This window comes from Pseudorca crassidens, chromosome 1 (genome assembly GCF_039906515.1).
Source record: "Pseudorca crassidens isolate mPseCra1 chromosome 1, mPseCra1.hap1, whole genome shotgun sequence".
NCBI lineage: Eukaryota > Metazoa > Chordata > Mammalia > Artiodactyla > Delphinidae > Pseudorca > Pseudorca crassidens.
In genome coordinates, this window is record NC_090296.1 from 53985593 (window position 1) to 53990812 (window position 5220).

Consider the following 5220-nt stretch of genomic DNA (forward strand, 5'->3'; position numbering starts at 1 on the left):
TTATTTGGTGTTTCCAAAAATGTTTACAAGAAATACATATTGCTTATGATCTGGCAATTCCACTCCTGGCATATATCTGGAAAAAACTAAAACACTAATTGGAAAAAACTATAAAACACCAATGTTCATAGCAGCTTTATTTACAATAGCTGAGACACAGAAGCAGCCCAAGTTCCCATCAAAAGGCAATTGGATTAGAACATGTGGTATATGTATGTACAATAGAATATTACTTAGCCATTAAAAAGACTGAAATTCTGCCATTTGAAGCAACATGGATGGACCTAGAGAATATTATGCTTAGTGAAATAAGTCAGAGAAAGACAAATACTGTATAATATCACATATATGGAATCTAAAAAGATCAATAGAAATGAATGTATATGCAAAACAGAAACAGACTCGTAGACATAGAAAACAAACTTGTAGTTACCAAAGGGAAGAGTGAAGGGGAAAGGGACAAATTAGGGGTATGAGGTTAACAGATACAAACTATGTTTAAAATAGATAAACAACAATGATACACTGTATAGCACAGGAAATAATAGCCATTATCTTGTAATAACCTATAATGGAGTATAATCTTCAAAAATGCTGAATCACTATGCTGTACACCTGAAACTAATACAATATTGTAAAGCAACTAGTTCAATAAAAAAGAAAAATATATATTGCTTTTATAATCAGAAAAAATCTATATAACCAAATGGGCTAATGCAGTTTTATAATTGTTCACTGTTATGGACATTTACTTAGAAACAGTAAGCATATTAAAAGATATTATGTATTGCCTATTTTAGGAAAATCCACCCTTAAAGTCTAATCCAAACTCAAATAGTCCTTTGAACACAAAATAGTGCTTCCTTCTAGAGAAATATTACAGTTGGAAATGATTTTATTTAAAATGTTATGATTTGGAAACTTGAGGCTGGTTAGTTCATTTCTTAGTCTATGCATAGTTATATGTTACCTCAGCTTGTCTATGCTCCTTGCTATATCAGGTCCCCCAATGATTATTAGCTACTTTATGGGAGGCATCGGGTTCTATCTTCTAATCTCCCACTGTTCTTTCATAAACAGGTAATAATGATGATAATAACAATAACAGTAATAATAAAACATCTATTTACCATCTAAATTAGACATCATAGGACATCATCTCTTGTCATTACAACCAAATGGAATATTATCATCATTTTACAGATGAGGAACATGTGCAAGAGAAATTAATTTGCATAAGCTTACAGTTCATTAGGTGGTAGAACCTAGATTCAAAAGGAATCTTTTATTTTATAAAAGAATACAATAATTATATCTTAATCCTTTAAATATAATATTTCATCTTTTGGGAGACATTGAAATCCTTGAGGAATGAAGAATGCACATTCTGGCAGGAATGTTTCTTCTGCAGATGTATGTTCTTCCTGTACCACAGAGCACACAGAGAGGCTCAAGTACAACACTAGATATGAAAGAGCTTGTTTTAACCATGAACATGTTTCACGGGGCACAAAAGCTACTGATTACTTCATCAATTACTGAAGTCAAATCTGCTTCCTTCTTTCACATCCCCCACAGGCATTTTTTTTTTCTCACTGACAAACTGTTTACTGAATTTTGCCATCAGTATGGGGTGTCTCTTGTTGTATCTTAGAATCCTAGGATTCAGGGAGGTGGTAAAGTGGCAATGGTGAATTTGGGAATCTGGTATCCCAAAAGTACCTTCCGCTCTACCCCTGATTCTACAATGGCTGCCAGGCGGATCACCCCTCCGCTGGAGCCGTCCCGCTCCATGGCCAAAGCGAGAGCTGCCCCCCTTCTTGGGGGTCCCAGCCCGTAATGATGATTCCTGCCGTCAGGTCTTCTGGGTATCGGTAACTCATCTCCTTAAAGAGGCTGGCTGACGTGTGTACCAGCGGAGGCTCATTCAGCTCAATGCTGTGGAAACCAAGCGCTACTGCCTGGCTATCAGCTGCTGAGCCTGAGCGGCAGCAAAAAATACGGTCATGAATAGGGGTCAGCTTGTCAGTCACTCGATTGGCGATGTATGACTCAGTGGTTGTTCTGGAGTCGACTCCTAGAACCACGCCCCAATCAAATTGCACGGCCATGAGAGTGGTCCCTGTTGAGACTTTCTGGTTTTCCCAGTTGCGGGTAATGGCCTCAGGCCCCTAGGCTGGTGCTGGCCGCGCTCCCCGAGCAGCTACTAAGGTGTCCGCCATCTTCTCGTCCCGTACGGCCACAAAGCAACTGTCGTAAAGCACCACAACTCTAGCACTTCCAAAAAGTCTCCAAGGAAGAATTATAATACTGTATGTTAATATTCCAAATATTTAAAAATAATTTCTCTTCTTAAAATCATGTCTGACATTTATCTATGAGAAGGTGCCACCTGCTGTAATGAACTGATCATTAGAGAAGGAAGGAAAAGTGGACCAGCAGACCAAAGAATCCAAACTACAGTGTGTGTGTGTGTGTGTGTGTGTGTGTGTGTGTGTGTGTGTGTGTGTTCCACCTTAGAGAACTAGTTTCTTATCTCTCTGTTTCCTCACCATCACCACTATGGGGGGGGGGGAGTGAAGGGGGGAGAAAGAAAAAGAGATAAGATTTGTCTTCAAACCTGTTCTGAAAGTAGCTTGGAAATAACTTCAGAGGCCCCAATACCACTGAAATATAAGCAGTACCAATTTGCCTATTTAGAATTGCTCTTTAAAATTTGAATCTACTTGAATGAGTACCCTAGATAGCCTGAGATAGAAACGTTTTCTTCCCTGTAGGACAAGGAATTTACTTTTCTTTCCCTTTTACAGTATAAATCAGTAGACTTGTATAAATATCAACAAATTGCTTTCCAAAAAGCTTAAATTATTTTACTTTTCAACAAGGAGTATGAGAGTTTACCTGTCTCATTAAAACTTTAAATATTAATATTGTTTATTGCTAATTTGATAGTTTAAAAATTTGTTCATTTCTGTGTTAATCTGCATTTCTTTTACTGTCAGAATGACTACATTTTCATGAATTTATCAATCATATGTATTTCCTCTTTTGTGAATTATCTCCAGATATGCCATTTCCATTATTTGTGGGCTTTGACATCTTCTTCAGAGTACCCTCATAGACTATAGGTATTATCTGATTGCTTTATTTATTACCATAGTTAATAATTTTATTTTCAACTTGCAGTTTTAATTTTTTATATTCACACAAAATTTTTAATGTTTTAGGTCAAATCTATTAATCTTGCTTTTTATGCTATATTTTATCACTTTGATACACAGAATGTTATTCCTATCCAGAGATAAGGCAAATATTCACCTACATTTTTGTCTAGCTTTTTAATCTGTTCATTTTTTTCACAGTACTTTTGTACAATTGGAACTGAGTTTTGTGAATGCGAGAGAAATGAGTCTTTCTTGCTAATTTCTCAGTAATTTTATTGAATAAAACAAAATTTCACCAATTATGATATTTCCTAACTTGATTAAATATCAAATGGGAAAGCCCAAAAGAAAACCATGTGCACCCAGCATTCAAGTCAGAGATCATCAAGAGGAAGCCATCAGGCTGCCTCCTACAGCTTTTATTAGAAAGGCAATTCCACGATGAATTTACTGTACTCCAGGGTCTGACTTTCTGCCTGACGTAGTCCAAGTGCTGATTTGTCAACACATCAAAAATAGATTTTTCTCCTAGGAGTGATACATCTAAACCAAACTTACACAAGACTGATACACAAAGCCAGATGTCAATGAATTCATTTACAGCGAAAAGTGTAACTGCCACAATGACCACACACTCATGTCTCCAGGATCAGTGCTTTTATTTCAATAAGGCAGACAGCTCAGAATAACAAATCGAAAATGGCTGGGTTGGTAATTCCTGGTGGCCCGGTGGCAGCACTTTCACTGACGGGGCCTGGGTTCAATACCTGGTCGGGGAACTAAGATCTCACAAGCCGGTGGCACAGCCAAAAAAAAAAAAAAAAAACTGCTTTATTTTTTGTTTTTTTTGTCATTAGTCAACTGATGCTTTACAATATACACAACTGTATGGCTTCTTTATGGTGATTTTATATGCACAGTTATGTGCTAATTTCACAATTCACCTCTTTGAGAGTAAGCTAATTTCCAAGTTCTTAGAAATATGATTTACTCTAACACCAAAATGCTGATAATAATGTTGTTTCTGCTTATCTTTTTCTATTTGTGTTAAATCTTCCTGTTTATTCTTATACTATAGTTCAACTGTCTTTTAACTACAGTATTGGTTAAATATGTTTTAATATATGGTAGGGAAATTTTATTTTTACTCCTCTGTTTCAAACTATTTGTAGCTATTTTTGCCTCTCTCTTATTTAAGAACAATTTTAGAAGCACCTTAGCTTTTGAATAAGAAAAAATGACATTTTGAGATTATTATTGAAATCAAGTTAAGTAAATAAATATTAGAAGAACAAAGATCTTTATACTCTCAGGGCTTCCATTCACAAGTATGATTTGTCTCTTCATTGATTCAATGCTTGTATATTAATAAAATCTTATCTCACTCAGGCTCTACCTAATGTCCTACTATTTTATATTTTATGGGGGGATTATCGACAGGGTACTTTTTCATTGTAACTTATTACTGCTGCTATCCAGAAAAGTTATTCTCAAAAATATTCATTAGAGATAGTCTTATAACCAGGCCATTCGTTGAAGTGTCTCATTATACTTTACTCATTTATGCCCACTAGATCCAGTTTCATCTGGATATTTTTATTCATGAGCAAAGATTTATGACCAGGTACCAGGCACAATGTGAAATTCTGAAGGCACAATGTGAAATTCTGAAGAAACAGAATAAGGAACTTGTTCTAGTGAATGGGAAAGAATAAAAAGAAAAATGAATAAAGAGAGATGACATTAAAAAGAGGAAGAATAAATATCTAGCCTAGAGATTCAGTATATTACTATGTGATGCTTTATAGATTTGCTTCAAATCATTGTGCTCATCTTCAATTATAGATTTGTGCTTGACCGTGTTTTTCCTTGCTAACAACTGCAATTGCTCTATCTCATTTGATTTATAGTGTTGCACTTTTAAATGTTCAATAGATATAATTTTATATATAATTTTATAATACATGTTATAATATTACATAATATATAATAACATAATTTATAAAGAATTATCATTATCAAAAAGACTTGACTCTAGGCATCACTGTTCAGATAT

At 35.0% G+C, this 5220-nt stretch overlaps 1 pseudogene; it reads right to left on the reverse strand.

Annotated features, from left to right (window-relative positions):
• Nucleotides 1-1617: 1617 nt before the first annotated feature.
• LOC137227435 (proteasome subunit beta type-6 pseudogene) lies at nt 1618-2222 on the reverse strand (annotated as a pseudogene).
• Nucleotides 2223-5220: the final 2998 nt, after the last annotated feature.